The sequence below is a fragment of the Mus musculus genome, chromosome 19 (genome assembly GCF_000001635.26).
Source record: "Mus musculus strain C57BL/6J chromosome 19, GRCm38.p6 C57BL/6J".
Classification (NCBI taxonomy): Eukaryota; Metazoa; Chordata; class Mammalia; order Rodentia; family Muridae; genus Mus; species Mus musculus.
Window position 1 is genome coordinate 32957642 of NC_000085.6, and position 22937 is coordinate 32980578.

A 22937-nucleotide genomic window follows, 5' to 3' on the forward strand; every position below is an offset into this window, starting at 1 on the left:
AGGTCAGATGTATTGTGGGAAGCAGAAGAAAGCCTTTCCAACACAGCTGCCTTCGCACTCGGACAATCTCCTTAGGGAATTGAGACTCACATACATGGCCAGGTGAAAAAGAAAAAAAAAAAAAAAAAAAAAAAACCGAGATCAAAGATCAAACTTCTTCAGCATCCCAAAAGTCACGATACGGACAGTTCACATTCTGGATATGAGACGGGGTCATGGAGGGGTTGTGATGAAGTGGCCCCTGAAATGAGGAGAAAACTGCTTATTTGTGGTACTGTGTCTGCCTCCTTTTTGGTTTCCCCAGAGCTATCCAAGTCGATGTTAAATTGACAGTTCTCCAGAGACGGAAGATTCAAGGCAAGAACAGAGGTAGTCTAGAAGTTGGTAGCACTGTAACCCAGGCAGAGAGAGTGCAGGGCCACGTTGACAGGGGCTGGAAGATAAAGAGTTTGGATTTTGTCTGCCAAGAAAATCATAGGAGAGCAAGGATAGGACCTGGGGAATGGCCTCAGAGTGGAGTATTCTCTGGTGCAGTGTCAGAGTTTTGTTAAAGATGATTGCCATGGTTTAGATAATCACTATGGCTGATGCTCCTAGGAGGTATGGAATATTTAGAGGGTGGGGCCTTTAAGCCTTGAGGAATATGCCCTGCAGGAGATTCTGCCCTTCCTTCGATCTTTGGTATTTTTGCTAAGGGCAAGTTGTGCAAAGCTGTGGGCTCCCACCATGATGAATTGCCCCATTCCCACCAGAGGCCTAAAGGCATTGAGTCTACTGAATCATGGCTGAAAGCTCCAAAGTTGTGAGCCAAACCAAGCCTTTGATCTGCATCGGTGATTGTGTTACAAATGTAGCCCAGAGTGGAGACCTGAACAGCAGCAGTGGTGGTTGGGTGTGACTGTAGTGTGGTTTAGTAGCAGCTCCAAATATTGGGTTAGAGGTTAGCTGGGCAAGGTGGGTAGATGTGGGGCCCGGAGTCAGATGAAATGGTTTTGGGTCTCAAGCGGACTAGTGGTATGGCCCCAGGCATGTGGTTGGCGCAGGGTAACCAACTCATCCAGTTTGCACGGGGCTTTCCCAGTGTTGGCACCGAAAGTCCCATGCCCCAGGGAATTTCCAAGTCCTGGGAAAACTGGAGCAGCCTGCCCCAGACTGTTCTGAGTTTAAAACTTCAAGGTCCATGTCCTGGGAACTACTTCAGTGGTGAGCAAACCAGGACACTTGGGGGAACCCATTTGGCCAGTTTTCACCTTGGTTCCCTCACGTAAAAAGGAAATACAATAGTCCCTTCCTCAGAGTCTCCTGTGGGTTAAATGAGATAGTACACATAGAGCCTGCCGCCCACAGGTTGTCATGGGGAAGGCATCACATCAACATTTGCTGGATAGATGAGAGAGAGGGATCCAGGAATGAACCAGTGAGGGGTGGAGGGGCAAGGGAGAGCGGCCTGCATGAGACATGAGCAGAGCCGGTGGCTCTGCACTGGGATTCTACCTGTGTTTATAAAGGAAGAGTTGCCAGGAAAGTCAATGAAGCTAACAAGGAAAAGGCTGGCCATTGAAGAGTCCAGGCTGCAGCAACACCTTTTAGTTTGTCTGCTGATGTAATGAGTCTCCACTCGAGGATTCCCGGGATGGATGTCTCCGCTCTCTGGTTCACAGATACTGGGACCACATATGCTCAAGCCAAATAAAGGGATGTTTGATTTCCACATCATTCATTTGTTGGTTGAGGCTTTTATTGAACAGACATTTAAGAATATAGGTATATGTATATATACGTGTGTGTGTGTGTGTGTGTGTGTGTGTGTGTGTGTGTGTGTGTGTTAGGCATAGTTAGCCTCTGGGATGCTACAAAGAAACAATACATAGTCCACATGCTTGGAAATTTTATGATAAAATATTTTTTAGTACACTTCTTACTAAACATCTATGGACATATATACATACATATATGAGGAATGAGCCACCACTCCTCTTCCCTAAGCTGAGCCTTCTGATAACCGTGCATAAAACTGGAGTCTACTTTTGGGCCTGATAGAAACCAGAAGCTAGGAAATCAGAAAGTACTTATTGAGATGGTCTGTGATCAGGAAAGACAGACAGAAGGAAGGGGGTGGAGAATAGAGTGTATAGAGAGAAAGGGTCAGGGTGGAGAGGAGATGTCTGGGTTTTCTTTCTATCACTGTGATAGACACCGCATCGGAAAGCAACTTGGCAGGAAAGGCTTTTGCTTGGTTCACCCGTCCCTAACACAATGCAGCACGGAGTTGGGGTAGGAACCCAGGAGCAGAGGCAGGAGCCATGTGTTCACTGTGTTCGCTGGCTTGCTCCCCATTACTTGCTCAGTTCTCTCTCTTATACAACCCAGGATCACTTGCCCAGGGGTGGCACCACCTGCAGTGAACTTGGCCCTCTCCTGTCAATCATTAATCAGGAAAACGACCCAGAGATTTGCCTATAGGCTAATCTGATGGAGGCATTTTTCTCACTTGAGGTTCCCTCTTCCCAGATGACCCTGGTGTCAATCAAGTTGATGAAAACCTAGCCAGCACAGGGGAGCAAAGAGGTGGGGGACAGGGAGGAGGAGGGAAGAGAGCAAAGAGGAAGTGAGGAGGAAGGTGAGTTGGGGAGGGGCAGGGACCAGGGAGGAGAAAAGAGAAAGGGACTGGGAGGGGAGTGAGGACGAGGGTTGCGGAGGGGACAAAGGGGGCAGAGAGGGTGGGGTTCATGGAAAGAAGCAGGGATATTGGGCGTCCTAATGAAGGGGTCTGAGAGGCTTGGGTGGGGGAGGACTGACAGAGGACACAAACAGAAAGGAGGGCATGAGCAGCCGGCAAAGGGCCTGGGAGGAGCTGAGAGAGAGCAACTGCTCACAGGCAGGCGGCTTCTCAGCGGCAGGCAGCCCCTGGTGGAATCAGAAGATGGAGGGAGACCTTAAGCGAAAGGCCCTTGTTTAATAGAGATGTTTTCTCTTTAACCACAGCTAAGAGGAAATGGGGTAAAGCCTACAGCATGGGGAAGAAGATGTGATCCAACTGTGTCTGTCCCTCCATTTTGCCTGTGATTTTGTTTCCTCTTAGGCTCCAGTGTGTGGCCCTAGACCCTATCTCAAACCAAAGGTGTCTTCCTTGGAGAGCTGTTCACCTGAGATCAGCTGAGGTGAGGCTTTCTGACATGGGACACCTCCCTCAGGCACTGGCAGCTCTGCTGAGCACTGCAGGCTACTCTGCTTCCCCAAAGAGCTTCCTTCCTCCCCAGAGGCGCTCTGGCGCAACTTAGAACACACCCTTCCCTTTCTATCACCTGAGAGTAGGCCAGGGTCAGGTCTGACCTCCTTTAAGTCATGATTCTTCAACTCCTATCCCCCCTCTTTCTTTCTGTTTTATACATTTCTGAGTCTTTCACGAAGTAAGAGACTGAATAAAAGCATCTAATGCATGCTAGATCTCAAGAGTCAAAGAAGGAAGAATTATATGGGAATTATCAAGTTCTCTTGGCCTTGGCAGACCATCAGACTGAAGAGGCTTTCAGAGAGCATAAAGTTTAGGGACCATGGATAAATTCCAAGATATGAACCAAGTGGTCAGATCTCTGGCTGCTGCCGCTAGCTGAAGCCACAGGTCAGGTGTGCCTAGCTCCTGGTGGATACCATTAGGACATGATTCTTCAGCTCCAGATGGGCATTTTTTTTTCCTGTCTTGGCTTGTTTTCTGTTGCTTCAGCCCAGTGGCTCTCAACCTTCCTAATGCTGCAACCCTTTAATATGGTACTTCATATTGTGGTGACCCACAACCATAAAATTATTTTCATTGCTATTTCATAACTGTAATTTTGCTACTGTTAGGAACCGTAATGTAAATATCTGTGTTTTCCAGTGGTCTTAAGCAATCCTTATGAAAGGGTCATTCAATCCCCAAAGGGATTGCAACCACAGGTTGAGAGCAGGTGCTTTATCATACTAGCCGAACCTGGATAGTTTATAAAGAAAAGATGTTCGTTTTCTGGAAGTCCTCTGGCTTGGCTTGACTTCTGATAAAGGCTTTAGGTGGGAGGAAGGGCAATTAGCCCCATGGCAGAGAGATCATAGAGTGAAGGGAAGATAAGGAAAGCCTCAGGAAGCAGAACACACTATGTAACCCACACCCCTACGGCGCCTAACCTACTCTGTGGGAGCTACATTTATCTGTTCAAGAGGGCAGAGGCCCTGTGACACCAACCATCTCTTAAAGGCCTTGCTATAACTCGGCACTGTTACAGTGACATTTAATCTCAGCATGGGCTTTTGCAGAGACAAACCATATGCAAGCCACAGTACTTAGGCTTACTTCAATAAGGACAAAACCATTATAGAGTTTAGGCCAACAGGAGCTAGTAATGTTGAATGTCCACTGGGAGCGGGAGGTGGGGGGTGGGGGTGGGAGTGGGGGAATACAGTCAGTCTATTTGAAGGATGCTAAGCCAATAAGTAGAATCAGTCAGGCAACCCTTTCATAGAGATTGCCCTGACGCCAGCCTCACAACCTTTTGAGCCCATGTTTCTGTGCTTCTGACTCATTTGAGCTTTGCACTTCTAGGCTTTAAGGGTGGTTTTAGGTTTTAATCCATTACCAAGACTGTCAACTCCTGTCAATGGCTCTGTCCAGCACCTCCAGAGGCTTGGGATAATCATATTAGATTACATTGGCTATCATATAACAGTTTGCAAACACTTGTGCCATACAGCAGCACCCTAAAGCCTCAGGCAGTTCTCAGATGGCCAACCATCTCCAATTTGTGGGCAAGGAAACAGGAGGCCTAGAGATGTGAACAGAGTAGCCCTGGTGGCAGATATGGATTTCCTGACATAAAGTATATGCTTTTCTGCAAACCTGTTGCCTGCCTATGACATAAAAATAACAATAGTTACCTAATATAAATCACTGAAACACTATCTGCATTAATTAATTCACATTATCTCATTTAGTTCTCTCGACAGGCATAGGAATAGCTGCTCCCCCCCCCCCCCGAATTATAGATAAGAAAACTGAAGCAGAAAGAGACATAGTAAATAGTTCATCATCACATGGAGAAGGAGAAAGCAAAGAACTGAGCTTAGCAAGTCTTATCCCAGAACTGGTGTTCTTAGCTTCTGCATTCTCCCAAAAGGCTAGAGGTGGGGCATCCAATCTAAATTGGCCCCCTGCTTTAAATTGTTCATTAATTTTTTTATTGGTGCTGTAAAGGGGAGAGTGGGGAAAATGGAGGGAGACGCTTTAACTATGGAGTGGGAGAAAGGGCATACAGAGACAGAGGAAGGAAAGATGGATAAACAACACTAATGATGTTTGAAAAGCCCTTTTATGTTTCTCTCTCTCTCTCTCTCTCTCTCTCTCTCTCTCACACACACACACACACACACACACACACACACACACACACACATACACACACAAGGGGGGATTGTTTAATTAAAGTTATGCCACTTGGTGTGATAATGCTTCCTCAAAGAGTCACAGACTAACAAAACACCCAGTGCTTGGCATGAGAAATCTCCTTACGTGTATATATATGTCTTAGTCACTGCTCTATTACTGGAAAGAGATACCATGATAATGGCAACTCTTAGAAAAGAAAGCATTTAATTGGGAGCTTGCTTACAGTTTCAGTGGATTAGTCCATTATCATTTTAGCAGGGAACATGGTGGCAGGCAGGCAGGCAGGCAAGCATGGTGCTGGAGAAGTAACTGCTATATTCTGACCTGAAAGCAGAGAAGGAGGGGGAGAAGGAGAGAGAGAGAGAGGGAGAGAGAGAGAGAGAGAGAGAGAGAGAGAGAGAGAGAGAGAGAGAGAGAGAGAGAGAGAACATAATCTCCTTCCTGGGTGTGAGCTTTTGAAATCCCAAAACCCACTCCCTCTAAGTGACACACTTCCTCCAACAAGGCCGAATCTAATCCAAGAATACTACACTTCCTAATCCTTCTAATCTTTTTACACAGTTCCATTCCCTGGTGACTGTGCATTCAAATCTGTGAGTCTATGGAGGACATCCTTAATCAAACCACCATAACATACATGCCACACAGACACAGACACACAGACACAGACACACAGACACAGACACACAGACACAGACACACACACACACACACACACACACACACACAGACTGTATAAGTACAAAGTATTGGCTGGTTTCATGTCAACTTGACAAAAGCTAGAATTATCAGAGAGGAGAATCTTCAGTTAAGGAAATGTCTCCATGAGATCCAGCTGTAAGGCATTTTCTCCATTAGTTATTAGTGGGGTAGGGGCAAGACCATTATGGGTGACACTCTTGGCTGACACTCTTGGGTTCTATAAGTAAGCAGGACCCCACCTCGGCTTCTACATTAGCTTCTGTCTCCAGGATCCTGCTGTGTTTAAGCTCCTGTCCTGACTTCTGTTTGTGGTGAACCTTGATGTGGAAGGGTAAGCTTGTGCCCTTCCCCCAGCCTTAAGTAGGCTAAACAGATCTTGAATGCTTGCCACAAATGGTTTTACTACCTAGGTGGAGTCAGCTGGCCTCACCACATTTGCAATTTCCTGCAGGAGTTTAGAGGAGTAGACAGCCTACTGAGCTTGCTTTGTGACATAATCCAGTTGAAACAAAGGATGGGGTCTGTGGGCTTTCCCTATATAAACACAGTGCTGAATGTTAAACTTTGAGCCTTGATCAGAACCTTTGCCTTGGCTTCATCCTTCTCTCACACCCCATCTTTTTTCAGTTCCAGTCCCCCTTTCAGGTAACCCAGTTCTCCATGGGCTACATAAACTGAATAAACCCTTCCCTCCCAAACTTGTTTTTTGGTCATGGTGTTTTGTCACAGCAATAAAAACTCTAACTCTGACATACAACCCACTGAGTCCATTGACTGCTGTTCATATTCATAAGTTACTTTGGGCTGACCACTTTGTTGAATAACCAATTAGTGGGCTTATCCCTGGGGAAGACCCATTCTCCCTCTCTGAACAGCCATTAAGTGCCTGTATCTCTTAATCTATGGGTGGGCTCTTTTGAGGTTTTCCCTTTTCCATATTGAGATGTCAACTGGTATTGTCACTGCTCAAGTATTGTCCAAACTACTTTAGTTTTGAGAGTTCATGAGTGCAACATCCTTGTCATATACAGATGACACAATCTAAAACAGATGTTCTGGTCTTCTGCCTCTTAAAGTCTCCCCACCCCTTTTTCTGTGACATTCCCTGAACCTGAGGTGCAGGAGCTGTGTTGTAACTGGTTCAGTTAGGGCTGGGTACCCCATGGTCAGTGGTTCTATGCATCATGATCACTTGTGGATCTGCAATAGACTCTGCATTATTAAAAGAGCATTTTCTCTGATGAGGGGCAAGAGCTGCTCTTATCTGCAGGCATAAGGATAAATATAAAGGATACAATTAGGGATTATCCTGGTGGGAAAGTGGCTGTAGTAGGTCCCCCCTATAGAGTCAATAGACTTACCAGGCACATATAATTGGCTAGGTTTACAGTACCAGCCATGTTTTCTTGCTTATTGACCAGACCTTAAGTCCAGTTAGACTGCTGTTGGTTACTGTCAAGATATGAGTGCCACTATAATACTTTAGGGATATCATCATGATGATTATTGTGGTTCGTAGATATCACAGCTAGGCAAGGCTATTGATCCTCTCCTTCCTTTGGTACCTTTCATAACATTTTCTGTTACTATGAAAGCTAGTCCCCCCCCCCCCCCCCCAGAAGCCCTCTGGTTCAGCTCCATCAGGAGTCCCATCAGTCAGTCCCATGTCTGAATGCATGGCATCTTCAGGAATAGAGACAACTTCTGGGAAGAGAGAGATTTGAGAAAGAGTTGGGGGAGGGACACAGGAGGGGGTTGGAGGGAGGAGGGGGAAATGATATAAATATGGTAGACATATATGAAATAAAAAAAATTTACCCTCTGTAATCTCAGAAGTCTTATTTACCCAGTCTACTTCAGGCAAGGGAAATTTGGACATTTTCCAGGTCTTCTAAGTTGGGCTCCAAAGAAGATCTGGAGATTTGGGGATTTAGAAAGGAGCATTACAAGGCTTGAGAGAAGGACGTGGGTGTCTCCCTTTCCATTGCCACTGGGGACTGAAGGACATGCCTGTGCAGGGGACCAAGCCATTGAGCTGAAATCCACTTTCCACAGTACCACGTGTGTGCTTTCCTAGTTAAATTGTTCATAATAATTGATCAGACCTGTACCATTCTGTTAGCCTTGGCAAAACAAAGTCTGACATGTTTTGATATTAGAGCTGAAAATATGCTTGCCACTAGCCGAGGGAGCTATAAATGCTAAAATCACACTAGTCACAATGGACAAACCTCTCTCCACCAGCAAGCCCGCATCACTACACGTGCAGCAAACCAACAGCAGCTAATTGGGAGCCTTGAGCCTCCTTCTGTTTCTCACACACCTTCTTTAATTTAGCACATGGGGGTAAAAGGGCAGAGGAGAGACCCCCAGGTCACCTTTACACGGTCCTCGTGATGCCTCTGTCGCCTGGAATCTTCCCACGCAGCTACTTTGACTGTCTGGGTCAGCCTTGGCCAGTGGGGGCTGGAGAGCTGGCTCACAGGTAGGCTTCACAAAGTTGCTTTTGCGGTTGTTGTTTTCCAGGTATCTTCTTTGAAAGAAACGTGCTGTTCGTTGTCTGACTGGGCTGAGTGAGCAGCCCTGCCCGTGAACATGCGCACTGGTGTCCTTCTTTCTGCAGTTCTTCTAAAGGAGCAGTGACGAGTGGAGGTGCACGGCTTCTATTCCTGCTCAAACCTCTTTGCCTTCACCTCCACCTAAACCTCTATTTTGAGTCTCACTCCATGAGTGTTCACTGCATGCCAACTTGCAGGTTCCCACCTCTGAGAAGGAACCTGCAGGCTGCAGTCTTAGAAGGCTGATGAATTTTGGAATCGTGGCCAAAGAGAACAAAGGGTCTTCCTTTGCTGTGTGTGGGAGGGCCCATGGTGGGAAAGATGGTTCCCTCTGTGTGTGTGTCCTGAAGGGTTCTGAACTATAAACCAGCCGTTTCAGGTTCATTATGGTCGTTCCTTCCCAAAGCAGGAGGCTCGACTACAGATTCCTCTGTAGCTGGTAAGTGTGATAAGAACATCTGTGACAAAGACTCTATTCTCCTCTGTGACAATGTAAGCATGGCCTAAGAGGGCCAAAGCTGTACTTGATGGAATGAATAGGGAGAATGAGCTGGGGAGAACACAGGAGGACTTTTTTGCCCATTCCCAAAATGATGGCTTCATGAAAAACTCTTGCTGAAGAGGTGGCAGGCACAAGCACCAGGGATCCCCATTTGGATGTGTTGTTGAGTGATGGAGTCTGTGGGACACTTGCCAGCATGTAAGAGAAGGAAGCAGGTAGGTGAATATTCTCCAAAGCATTTGCTAGACCGTTTGCCCTGTCAGAGGACCTGTGAGAAAGGTTTCATGGTTGATTAAGTTTGGAAAGCAAATGATTTCTTTCTTGAGAGTCATAACATGAATTTGCATAATAAACCTCCCAGCCATCCCAGAGTTTAAAAGGGGGAATTTGTTTTAACACCTAGTTTCATGTGCCAAAGCTTATGGAGTGCTAAATACTCTTGAGGAGCTATGCTATGTGCTTTATGAGAGCCCTTTATCCTTTATTCGCCAAACTCGCTCTAAGATACAGGTGTTTAAAATACTCCATTTTACAGATGTAGAAATCAGGACCCAGAGACCTTGGTCTGGGTGAGGAAGAAAAAGTTTTGCCACATGATTCTAGGACCAAAGTCCATATGTATCCCCAAGAGCTAGCCCCTCCTCCCATCTGTCTCTGTCTCTGCCTCTCTTTGTCTCTCACTGTCTCTCTGTCTCTCTCTGTGTCTCTGTGTCTCTGTCTCTGTCTCTCTCCCTCTCCCTCTCCCTCTCCCTCTCCCTCTCTCTCTCTCTCTCTCTCTGTGTGTGTGTGTGCGTGCACATGCGCGTGTTGCATGGGAACTGTTCTCTAAGATGAGAGATCTTTCACCCAGCCTAAACAGCTAGTCTATCTTACCAGCTATGATAAACTTGCTTTTGCTGTAGTTTCCTTACTTTAGGATACTGTGAAAATATAATGAGCCCCTAGATAGGTTATGAAATGGATTTAGACAAAAAGTATGTTAAAACAAAACAAAACAAAACAAAACGGTGTTTTGACCTAAGACGGGAGAAGACAGAATGGAGACCTGTCTCTGGGAGATCACTTGTCTCTGCTGTCTGAGTGTTGGGTTACAGAAAGCTATTATGCCCACCCAGTTTTTATGTGGGTTTTTAAGATCCAAACTCCAATCCTCATACTTGCATGGTGTGATGGTTTGTATATTCTTGGACCAGGGAGTGGCACCATTTGGAAGTGTGGCCTTGTTGGAATATGTGTGACCTGGTTGGAGTAGGTGTGTCACTGTGGGTATGGGCTTAAGACCCTCACCCTGGTTGCCTGGAAGTCAGTCTTCCACTAGCAGCCTTCAGATGAAGTTGTAGAACTCTCAGCTCTGCCTGTACCATGCCTGTCTGGATGGTGCCATGTTCCCACCTTAATGATAACGGACTGAACCTCTGAACCTGTAAGCCAGCCCCAATTAAATGTTGTCCTTTATAAGACTTGCCTTGGTCATGGTCTCTGTTCATAGCAGTAAAACCCTAAGTCACATGGCAAGTGCTTTATCCACTGAACCACTTCTCCAACCCCTGGCCCATTATTTCATTAGTCTCTGTAGTCATTAAGGAGTTTTCGTTGTACATTTTGCATTTAGTGTTTATTACCATAATCTGAGAGTGATAGAAATGCTTTACCTTTATTATAAATATGTTATTTTATATAAAAAATATTTTTATAAATAAAAACATCTAAAAACAATGAAACACACGTCACCAGTAAGTACCTTCACTACATTAGAGGGTGCTCAATGGCATTAGTCATCAGGAGGTACAAATCAAAACCATACTACCATTTTATACTAAGTAGTATGTAATAATTAAAGGGCCAGAACACTAGTGTTAGCAACCATGCAGAGGAATTAGATGCTCACAGGTTACTGGAGGAAGCACAGACTTTCAGTTCTGTAGAGAGTTAAGCAGTTACCATATGACCCAGTTCTATAGAGAGTTAGCAGTTACAGGATACACAGGCTAAATACAAACATATGTAAAATTTATATATGAATATTAAAAAACACCATTGTTTATGACTGATACATAGATAAGCAAAATTTGATGTATGCATTCACTAGAATATTATTCAATCATAAACAACAATTAAGTACGGGTGAATCTTAAAAAAAACAAGACACAAATTGATCATATTAGATGATTTCCTCCAGACAAAATGGGCCAGAATAAATAATCACACAGAGGCATAAAACAGGCCAGTTCTTATTTTGGGAAGAAAAGATATGGGATGATTTTGGGGGACAAAAACAAAGGAGGTGGAGTAGCATTTTTTGGGGGTGGGGCAGTAAACATGCTCAGGAGTTGATTGTGGTCACCATTCTTCAACTCTGAATGGGTGACCTTTGTGGTCAGAGAATTCTGTGTATAAAGTTGTCATCCCCTTCCTTCATGCTTCTACAGTATTTGAAACAAACTTGGAAAAAGAAGTCAGCCTTAATGGCACAGGCTTTCCTGCGTCTCTTCCCTCCTGGTCTCTGGTCACTTGCATTGGGGGGGAAGTATAAAGACACTGTCACTCACTGACAGTAGAGACAGAGGCCGGTAGCAAGGATGTGTATTCAGAGGCTTTCAATAAGTCACCTGTCAATCATGCTGTTAGCCATTCATCCATCCATTGCAGATCCCAGGCCCTGTGCAAGACTCCAGGACAAAGCAATTAGAAAAGTGCGCGAGAGCTCTATTGAAAAGACCTGTACGGTCAACTTGGGACAACTGGAAAGTTCACAGGCCCTTGAGATGCAGCAGGGGATGCTGGGCGAGGGAGCCTTGTGGGGAAAGCTGGGGAGGCTTCTTGAAGGATGGATGTGGCTAGGCATTGTTTAAGACCACTGAACAGTCAGATCAAGGCAATTAGAGAGTGGGGTGAGTGCCAGTAATGTCAAACCCAGGGAAAGAAAAGCCCAGTGACCTCGTTAAGGACTCTGGGGCAAGAGGTCCTTTCTAAAGGCTTATATGCAGAGGAACCCCTGTCACTAAAACAGGCATACCGTTTTTGTTCTCCCAAAGTGCATTTAAATTACATTTTTTTTTTGCTTTCACATTCCATAATTATTGTTGTATGCTTGAATACATCAACAGTTTTACTACCTTGTACATTTTACTTAAAATTGTTTTCATTTATTTGACAATGTCAACCATGTGTATAATGTATGTTGAGCATAGTCACCCCTCATTAACCTCTTATATTCCTCTCCCATTATCACCAGTGCATAATAAATATCTTGAGAGCTTGTTTGGAGGTTCTATCAGGGCAGCACAACTACTTATATACCCTTGATGGACAACTGGTCTTCCTCTATTGGGTGAAGTCATCCTCTTCATCCAAGAATGCAGCTCTGTGAGGGATGCACATGGAGCAGCCTGGGAGGAAGGGGATGCCAGCCTAGCCAGCAAGATCAACTGAATCAATCCTGGTGATGAGTGGCGAGACAGATGCTGCAGCCAGATCGCTGTCACATCCATAGGCAGTTTATCTTTATTGTTGAACATGAAGATTGTTACTTAGGCTTTGCTCCTCCAAACCCATGGCCTGTTTTAGTTAGCATGACAGCAGCCATCTTTATTTTCTCATGCAAACATCTTCTGCTCCCCTCTTGGGCCACAATTGCAATGTGCCTTATAGGTGCATTGTGTTTCAAAATGGTATATCTAGGAGCGATTATCAAAAGGACTGAAACTCTTTCAGCTCTAATTTGTTTCCCAACATGTTTTCTAAGCAACGTTCTCTTCCCCTAGCTCTAAGTAACATTTATCATGATTAAAAAATAACTAGCATTTAGTTCTCCTTTCAGTCTTTTCCTGTCTTATGTCAAAGCACTAGTTCTTGAACATACCATTTGTCTAAATCCATTTCATAACCTGTCTAGGGGCTAGGGGCTCATTATATTTTCAACATGTCCTAAAGTAAGGAAACCACATGGAAACTCAAGAGGAGGCTTTGGAGCAGGAAGGCCTTGGGGCATGAACTACAGCAAAAGCAAGCTTAAATCACCATGTAATTGACACGGCTTTGCCAAGCCTTCCTACCTTGTGCTTTCGGGTCAGAATTTTAGAATTTTACCATGAAAGTTGTGGATTTGCTGTTTTTTTGTTTTTGTTTTTTGTTTTGTTGTTGTTCTCTCTCTCTCTCTTTCTCTCTCTCTCTCTCTCTGTGTGTGTGTGTGTGTGTGTGTGTGTGTATATATATATAAAATCGAAGCAGATTGTGGTACTAATGCTCTCCTCTGAAATACTGTCAGATCTACATGACATTTAACCATCCTCACCACTGTTGTGCATTAAAGAGAACGACCTCCCATTCTGTGCAGTCCTATGAATGATAACTCTCACTGAGAGCACTGCATTGTTTGGTGGAGCTGAGTTTGTGTTAGGGTTTAGCGGGATAGTTGATACTAGGGTGGTTTCAGCCGAAGGAGACTGTCTTGCCCAGTGATAAATGGAAGGATGGGGTATTATGTAGTATCGTGGCTTTAGCATGATTGGCTTTAGGTTTGGATGTTGAAATTCAACATTTCTTCTTTAAGATTTCCCTGCAGGACTCTTAGAGCACAGGAGACTGTAAGAGAGTAGAAAGACTCTTTGTTGTAAAGAAAGTCAAGAGAGCTAGAAATTAGCTTCTAACTTTGCTCCTAAATATTTCACTGTATTCTCTAAGGCTTTGTAACACCAGAAGGCATGATGCATGCACACGGAAGGGAATTCATTTTTCTAGATTCTCTAAACTGTTAGCTAAAACATGCCACAATGCCCAGGGCCACCAATGTCTGGCAAGCTTGTTCAAAAAGTGGACAACTTCTCAATGGCCATGGGTGGTAAGATCTCATGTGGTGCAGTGGAGCAGGCCCAATGTGGATGCCAGGCATTGACCCCTGACTCCACCCTGTGTTTTCTGACCTTTAATAAGGGATGCTTAGCTACCAAGTGAGCTGGTGGTGTCTTGGTCCTTGGAAATTCCTTTCAGTCTGGTTGTTTTGGTGGTTCTATGATTTTTTTGTAAGGGAGTCTTAGCTCTTTATCTTGCATGGTCTCCCACAAAGCAACTCCCAGAATCTCATTACAAGCAATTACCTGTTGAGTTGGAGGGAGTTCTGGTGGTGTTAGGTCACCTTCCTCAAGTCATGGCTTATATTATCATGGGTTGGCGATGAGAAAGCCTCTCATAAAACAGAGAGAAAAAAGACAGCATTCATATCCTTTCAGGTTTCAGCGTGGGATGTAGATGATGTAATGACTGAAGAAGAACTGGGGATAATTAATGCAGTTGTAGAATGGGTCTTCTTGTTAAGTAAACCACCATTAACAGGTTATTCAAGGACTGGGGGAAGTTTGACTGAGTGAGAGTTGCAGTTGGTAAAAGACCTACTTATCTACTGTGTTAGGACGTTTTTGACTGATTCTTCGTGAAAGACTTTGTGAGATAGAGTCCAAATAGGCTTCCTTCCTGACAAAATTCAAGAGATATATAGCATTGTGTGAGAATCTGTTGCTTTTCAGATAGCATATCTGGCATTTGTTAAGATGTTTTGTCTCAGAGGTCATTTCTACCTTATAACTGTCATTTCCCGAGAGCCAAACAGGCTGCTCTTGATGCATGAGCCGGTGCATAGCCGGGTGCTTAGTGCTTGATGGTTGCAGAGTTGAATCACTGTAAGGATCGTCCTCTCTCTCACACTCCGTGATGTCATACAACTTTCTTCTAAAGAGCACACCAGACCGTATTTGACATCAATCTAGTGTCTTTTTCCTTGCTATGATGCTGGGACGCAAGACCACAGATTCTACACAGTAGAAGCTGCTAGTATTTGTTAAATTACTAAGAGAATTTCACTTAAGATCTTTAGCTACTGTTACGATTTGGATCTTAAATGTCTCTCGGAGTCTATGTGCTAATGACTTGCTCAGGAGGTAGTGAAACCTTAAGGAAGTGGATCCTAGAGGAAGTTAGGTCATGAAGGAGGTTTTTTGAGGGGGCTGTTGGAACCCTGGATGCTGTCATTCTGCTTCTCTTTGCTTCCTGACTGCAGCGAGGTGAGCATCTTGGCATTGCCTCACCACTCTGTGTTTTCCTACCATTCTATGTGTCCAGATGCAGTACAGCCAAGAGACCATGGACTAAAATCCTTGAAATCATGAGTCACATAATTAATACCTTTGACCTAGAGTAGTCACTGCAACAGAAAGATGAAGAGGTGTCTGCCTACGTTATCAATAAAGGATACACATCAAACTTCTTAAAATAGCACATTAGGCAGGGGCTTCATGGCTCAGTCTGTTTTCCTCTGCATCTTCCTCTCTCAACACTTAGCTGGCCCTGATGATTCCCGAAGACACATATTCAACCTGGGCATTACCTGTGAGTTCCCAAGACAGTGTGCTACGTGGTGCCTATGTTTCTATTTATCTGAATCTGGGAGCTGTTTCTGAGGTCTCTTCCCTGTTGATGCCAGCAGGTCCTAAATTCAGGCTGCTGGAGCCTGACCTCCTCCACGTGGTATCTCTGATCTCTGTGAATGAAGGTAGACCTTTTCTGCATCTGCTACACTTCTGTAATCTTGGGCTTGCTCATTAATCTCCAGAGAGTGGAGAGCTTGCAGTAAGGGTCCATGGCATCATTTTGAATATACCTTCAATGCCCAACTCATTTTAGGGATTCAGAAAAATGATGCTTTTTTGTTAACAAAAACTTTGGTTTTTCCTTTGAAACAATGCTTCAAAGAGGCTGTCATGTTATCCTTATTCCTGTAAATCAACAACTGACAACTTTGTATGAGTGTGAGTTTGTGTGTGTGTGTTTTGGGTGAGGGTGAAAGGGATAGATGAGGTCTAAGTCAAACTGAGAAATAAGAATTTCAGACTCTTATCTGCCTCTGTTAAGACCCTCATTTTAGCAGATCAGTTATTCTGACTTATCATAAGAATTTAAAAGACAAAAACAAAACATTACAGTTTCGAAACCCTACAATCCAGCTAAGAACTAATAAGAAACCTGGTGAATGAGAAATAAAATACTGATAGAAATAAGAGGTACAGTTTTTATGTCTTAGTTTATTATTTTAAAAACCATGAATGGCAGAGGATGTTGTGAAAGCATTTGGGAAGCAAGCCTAGGGAATAAGTTGGGGAGCAGAAGGTGAGACTGGGAAGCCAGTTCCCACTGTGGTCTCACTGGATACTCCTGAAAGGAGTAGAACACACCTCGGGCTTATCGAAGAGCTAGGAAGCTGGCTTGTTACTGTCTCTCATGTCTACTTCTGAGGGATAAACTTGCACCTTGCTTTGTGCTCAGACTCACTGCACTTTGATGCCAGAGAGGCTCAGGGCTCCTGGAAGTGGCTATCTGTGGATTTGGATGAGTGCTGAAGCAGTGGGGGAGAGGGGAAATGTGGGGAGAAGAGTTTGCAGTACCAATTACGAATCCTCAAGTGTTCTTGCATTTGCTCATAAGAACCGGACTCCGGATTTACAATAAAATGTGCGCAACACAAACCTACAGATTGAGTTAGGTAACTGGTTCTCAGCTGGGTGTAATTTAGTCTCTTCCCTTGGAGAATAGTTTGTCAGTGTCTGAAATTGGTTTTAGCTGTCATAAGTGGGAGGGTGAGAGTTCTGGTGTCTAGTGGGCAGGGACCCAATTACCCCTAAACTAATAACTAGACTAAAATTTCAACAGCGCTGAGGGTTTGATTCTCTAGGTTAGGGTTATTAAAAATTTCAGATAACACAAAGGTTCAGAGAACCTTTCTTTGGCTTATAAAGCCAGTACAAGGCCAAGATTGAACTAGACTTCTATTTCCAAAGCTTGTGTCTTCTAGAGATCAAGATACCGAAAAATAGAACAACTCACAACAAACAAACATCCCCAGATCTATACTGGCCATACCTCCTGGCCCAGAACTTCAAAGGCTTCTGAAACTGGGTGAAGCTGGCTGGAGCTGGCTGGGGCTGGCTGGGGCTGGCTGGGGCTGGCTGGGGCTGGCTGGGGCTGGCTGGGGCTTGGGGGAGGTGGAGAATGAGAACCTTTCCCATCCTCTTCTGGCCTTGCTCTCTCCTGGGCAAGTTGGGGCAGGTTCCCTGGGCACAAATCCCAGATTTGCATACCAGGCCTGGCTAGGTGCCCTTAGCTGGAAGCTCCAACTCCTTTGCAATGTACACGGTTGTCCTTCTTCAGCCAAGGTTGGCTGGTGGTTCTTTGTGGAATGGCAGCGCCCCACATTCCCCCAGGCTTGGGATGGTCTCTGGCAAGCTAGTGGAGTGAAGAGTTACAGGTGGTGCAGACATGGTTTGGAAGGAATCCCAGCTGGGGCAGCACCAAGAACCTTCTGATCGCTAACCAGATAACTGCGGTGGCTTGCAGACTCCCAGGAACCTCCCCTACTCTAGGAAACTAGCTTCAAGGGCAACACGGGCTTCTGAGAAGCCAGAAGAAGCTCAAAAGTGGAAACTCCTCTGTCAGCTTTGCCTTCTCAGCTTATAATTTTTTTTTCTTTTTCCCGAAAGCACCGAGTTCTCCGTTGCCATGTCCCTTAAGATGGGGAGTCAGCCTAGGAATGAACAGAGAAGTGGAACTCAGGATACAAAGACAGTCACAACCGGAAGACAAGGTGCAAATACTGATGGGGCTCTGAGCTTAGCTGTTTGTTTTGGGGGGGTTGATGGACACTTTGGGTTAGGTTTTTTTTTTTTTTTTTTTTTTTTTTTTTGCACAGGCAAAACCTAGGCTCCTTTGAATGCCCTCGGCTCTGCAGTGTCCTGGTCTTCTGGTTTCCAGACTCACATCTTGCCTCAGGGGGATTGACAGCTATCCCACATGCTGTTTCTGATCTGTTTAATCAAACTTTCATTTGATGTTGGTTGGAATTTCACATGTGGACCAAATACAAAGAAATTAAGTGATTCCAGCAGCTTGAATCTAAGGGAAGCATTAATCTTTGATATCAAATAATCTGTTTCCAGGGGCACTGGGTAAAAGCTGGTTCATTTGTTCATTCATTACTTCATTCCCCCCTCACCCCCATGTGGCAAGCAATTACTAAGGACTACCCTGCTCAAAGCTTTTCATAGGTATTGTGAGGGTCATTAAGGGAAGTGCAAAGAAGCTTAAGATCTAATGAGGGAAAGAGATGATCTAGCCCACCTTGCAGGACAGAAGTTGGCATACTGCAGAAACTCACTTCTGGGCTATGAAATGATTCTGGCATAGAGAAGAGGGAACAATATGTGGTATAATCTAAGAAAGTGTACCACGGTAGAGGAAGAGAAAAATGGTATTTTATTGAGGAGCAGGTATGGAAAAACATACCGACCAAGTAGGCTCGGTTCTTAAAAAAATTTTTAAAATTATCATCTTGTCCTATTTTTATACTGTCCTGTTCTTAGAATAGTTAACTTTTTGTATTAAATAATATCAAGACATAGCTTGTGGAGCATTGCATTCCTGTAAACAGTGACTATTCCATATGTACAGACATCAATGGTGGGATTTCTTACAACTAGAGTGACTTGATATTTTTTGATATTTTTTCTTGACTAATAATTATGTAAATTTGGGGCCTTGATCTGTGTATTGTTGCCCAATTTTGTCCTCTCTACATCTTTCCCTCTTTTAATTCCTTCCTCTTCTTTCTGAACTGAGGCCTGAGCCTGGGGTTCCAAGCTTCTTAGGGAAGCACTTTTCCATCATGCTGCATGCCCAGCGAATAGTTCATTCTTTTCAATAGCTTATATTTACTCTTTTGAAGAATCGTTCTGCTGTGATACATTGAAAGTGAAATAAGGAGACGCTTTTCTACGCGCAGGTGCCCTGAGAACATTTTTGTGAAACATTGCTGACCTCAGTCTTTCCATTATAACATAAGCTACCATAGAATGAAACTGTGTGTGTGCTCACATCTCAGTCTTACGCCCATGAATTAGTGACTTTCATTGTTTGTTGTAGTACATTGAAACAATGAAAAAAAAATCTTAGATCAACTACCATTGAATATCTTTCAATTTTTCAAAACTCACTGGTAGTTCTCAACTTGAATTAGTACTTGGTTTTTTATAATCACGAACAAGAAATGTAGTCCTTGTTCTGTTTGTCCTAGAGATTCTTTGTGCAGGCTGTGGGCTTAGGCTCACTATTCTGTTATTTTGTGGATGTGTCAAAACCACACATCCCTATTCTTTCTCTCCTATCACCCCCATTTTGTATATAAGGACTTTTATAGTGCTAATTTTAAAAAATAAACAAACGGTCTTACACTTATTGCCCCTTCCATAAGCTTATTGTCTCTTGCACTGTTTATCATTCACTGTTTCTTTGACCATGTAGTTTAGTGTCTGCCTTGATGTTGCACTAGGTACCAGGGATGCAAAGATAGGATGCAAACTTTCCACTTTCTAGGAGTTAAGAATCCAATAGGAGAGATAGAGACATGAATATAAAAACATAAGGACTAGGTTGGATATTTGTGAAGGAATCAGAGAGGCTCAGGATTTGAAGCCATCAGTTTTGTGTCAGAGGACAGAGAATATTCAAGATCTTTTTAAAATTCAGGTTGGACATGTGAGTGGGGTTCTGTCACGAGGAGAATATTTTTGGCAGGACCCACTCAGAAGGCATGGATCATATCATGGCTGAGAGAGTACACCACCACCTCCACCATTAAAACCACTGCACCATCCCACCATCATTGTTATAGCCACCACTAATATCCGTATCACCACAGTCGTTATGATTATATCAACCTTTCATCATTGTGACCAAATCACTCAGTTGTGGAAGGATTTATCTCATCTCTCAATTCCAGAGTGGCTTACCTCTGTATGTTTGATAAGAACATCTCAGTGTAGGAACACATGGTAAAAGAGCTTTCTCATGGTGGACAGGAAACAGAATCAGTGGGACGAAAGGAATAGGAAAAAATAGGCCCAACATCCCAGGGGGTAATTCTTCCACCTAGGTTTTAGTTAAATTGTTAAAGTTTCTAAAGCCATTCAAAATGGTGGCATCACCTGGAAACCAAGCCTTCAAACACATAAACCTGGGGGGGAGTGTTTCTTTGAAACACTAACAATGGTCATTCTACTTCTGACGTCACCACTCCTAACTACCACTCCCACCTCTGTCACCATTGCTGTTATCATGACCACCATTGCCACCATGACCACCTTATTGTCAGTATCACTAACACTCCTGTTGGCTGGCAGGCGTCACTTACTTGCTATATATATATAGGTATAGTCCTGAGGGAGAACTCTGCGTGATGTGTAATCTTCTCAATTTATAAAGCAGTCCTTCGTAGGGCTCCAACATAGAGGTCAAGAAATAGAGTCACAGAAGCAAGAATAACTTGCGCTATTCATGCCTCTAATATGGCAGTGGCAGGATTCCAACTCAAGTCTGCTTAGCTCACTAGGTAAACATTAGTTGGGTCTCTCAGGAGTCTTAAACTCAAGGCCAGATGTTTAGCTTTACTATTGTACTAAGTATTTCAATGCCTAGAATCTCTTTCTGTTCTTGGCAAACATAAAAAAAATGTTTCTTAAGTTATTTATTAAAATGCTAAACAAGATTTGCCCCGGCTAGTTTTATGTCAACTTGACACAAGCTGGAGTTCTTTTAAAAGAGGGAAGTTCAACTGAGAAAGTGTCTCCTGTGGCCTGTGGCCAAGCATATGGCATTTGTGGGAATCCAGATAATTGTGGGTGGTGCCACACCTGAGTAGACTGTCCTGGGGATGTGTTACACAATCGGCTGAGCAAGCCATGAGGAACAACTGGAACTTCTCCAAAGCTCCTGTCTTCAGAGTCCTGTTCAGTTTGAGTTCCTGTCCTAACTTCCTTAATGATTGATCGTATATTGATTTGAATAAGAATGACCCCTGTCTTAGTCAGGGTTTCTATTCCTGCACAAACATCATGGACCAAGAAGCAAGTTGGAGAGGAAAGGGTTTATTCAGCTTACACTTCCATACTGCTGTTCATCACCAAAGGAAGGCAGGACTGGAACTCAAGCAGGTCAGGAAGCAGGAGCTGATGCAGAGGCCATGGAGGGATGTTCTTTACTGGCTTGCTTCCCCTGGCTTGCTCAGCCTGCTCTCTTATAGAACCAAGACTACCAGCCCAGAGATGGCACCACCTACGAGGGGACCTCCCCCCTTGATCACTAATTGAGAAAATGCCTTACAGCTGGATCTCATGGAGGCATTTCCCCAACTGAAGCTCCTTTCTTTCTGATAACTCCAGTCTGTGTCAACTTGACACACAAAACCAGCCAGTACAACCCCTGTAACCTCATCTATTTGAATGCTTAGACACCAGGCAGTAGCACTATTTTAAAGGATTAAGCGGTGTGGCCTTGTTGGAGGAAGTATGTTACTAGGGGTCGGCTTTGAGATTTCATAAACCCATACCCAGGCTCTGTCTGTCTGTCTGTCTCTGCTTGCAGATTAGGATGAAACTTTCAGCTATAGCTCCAGTACCATGAACCCTGCCATGATAGTAATGGACTAAACCTCTGAAACTGTAAGCCAGTCCCCAATCAAATGCTTTCTTCTTTAAGAGTTGCTTTGGTCATGGTGTCTTTTGACAGTAATAGAACAGTGACTAAATAGATAAGCCCCTACATAAATCCTTTCCTCTCTAAGGTGCTTTTGATCATGGTGTTTTATCACAGCAATAGAAACCCTCACTGAGACAATATTATTCGAAGATGGCCCCAAGGAAGTAAATAAAATTTGACACAATGAAATGTATGATTTGTTGGCTGTTAAGTTCAACGGCAATTTCTGGGTTCTATGACCCTGATCTGACTGTAATGCCCGTAGGTTTTTAGTTTGTTTATGTGAAAAACTACACTACTCATAGAAGTTACTCCTAAGATTATCAAAACTATTAAATATGCTAATAATTGTAATGTGCTTAACATGGGGGATGCACGTAGAGTCAGGGCTATAGAAATGTTGGCTATTCTACCATTCGTAATCTCTGCCTTCACCTACCAGATGATTTCTTCTATCAGGAACAGCTAGTGAGCAACAGTTGTCACCTGCACTTCTGTGAATACTTTCATGAAGGCTGCCTGGTAGCTGACATGGATTTTTCTTTTGCCCACTTAAAATGGTACTATCTTTTCCACGCACACCATAGACACACTGACAGAAACCGAAGCCTTACCCAGTAGGTTGCCATGAGCCTGGTTTCCAGCAGCAGCTGCTCCAGAGGTAGTCAGTGGCTATCCTTTTCTTTGGACAAAAAGATTCTGCTAAGTTTGTAAGAGATTCTGCCAGCCGGCCGAGCAGGTCTCAGGTCCTTCTGGAAAACCGAAAAAGAAAAAGAAAGAGAAAAACCCTCCTGTGTTCCTTATCCCCAGATTGCTCCTTGTTTCACAGGCTTGAATGCAATTCCGCTACACAGTGGCTGCGCTGGGGCTGGCCCAGCTGTTTGCAGGAGCATCTGCCCTGGTTACTCCTAACTTCTTGCTGTAGGTCAAAGTGACTAGACATTCTGGTTTTGCAAGGACTGTCCCCAGTGACATAGCTTTCTTTTGAGCCACCATGTGATGTAATGTGAGCCTTTATTTCTCGCTCAGCTTCACACAGACTGGAGGCCTGAAGTCATGGTTCATGACCAATCTTATAAGGGTTAAACATCCTCCCCCACTCCCACCCCCACCCCCACTTACCCTAGCCATTTTTTTTTGTTTGTTCGTTTGTTTGTTTTTTTTTTTTTTTGTTTTTGAAATAGAG

General features: G+C 44.0%; 2 long non-coding RNA genes across 5 annotated transcripts; one reads left to right on the plus strand and one right to left on the minus strand.

Moving 5' to 3' along the window:
* Nucleotides 1-2468: 2468 nt before the first annotated feature.
* Gm36914 lies at nt 2469-17982 on the plus strand. 2 transcript variants are annotated; one of them, XR_877816.2, is made up of 4 exons: nt 2469-2620; nt 3083-3161; nt 17704-17807; nt 17913-17982. It is a non-coding gene; the product is annotated as a predicted gene, 36914 (long non-coding RNA). The 2 variants fall into 2 exon arrangements; XR_386657.3 differs by lacking the exons at nt 17704-17807; nt 17913-17982 and adding an exon at nt 8645-9872.
* Nucleotides 8425-22700, minus strand: Gm36860. 3 transcript variants are annotated; one of them, XR_386656.4, is made up of 4 exons: nt 22366-22694; nt 17087-17747; nt 14275-14448; nt 8425-9446 (listed from the first exon to the last, which is right to left on the minus strand). It is a non-coding gene; the product is annotated as a predicted gene, 36860 (long non-coding RNA). The 3 variants fall into 3 exon arrangements; XR_877814.3 differs by having other exon boundaries at nt 14275-17747; nt 22366-22700; XR_877815.3 differs by lacking the exon at nt 14275-14448 and having other exon boundaries at nt 22366-22693.
* Between the last annotated feature and the right edge of the window lie 237 nt (nt 22701-22937).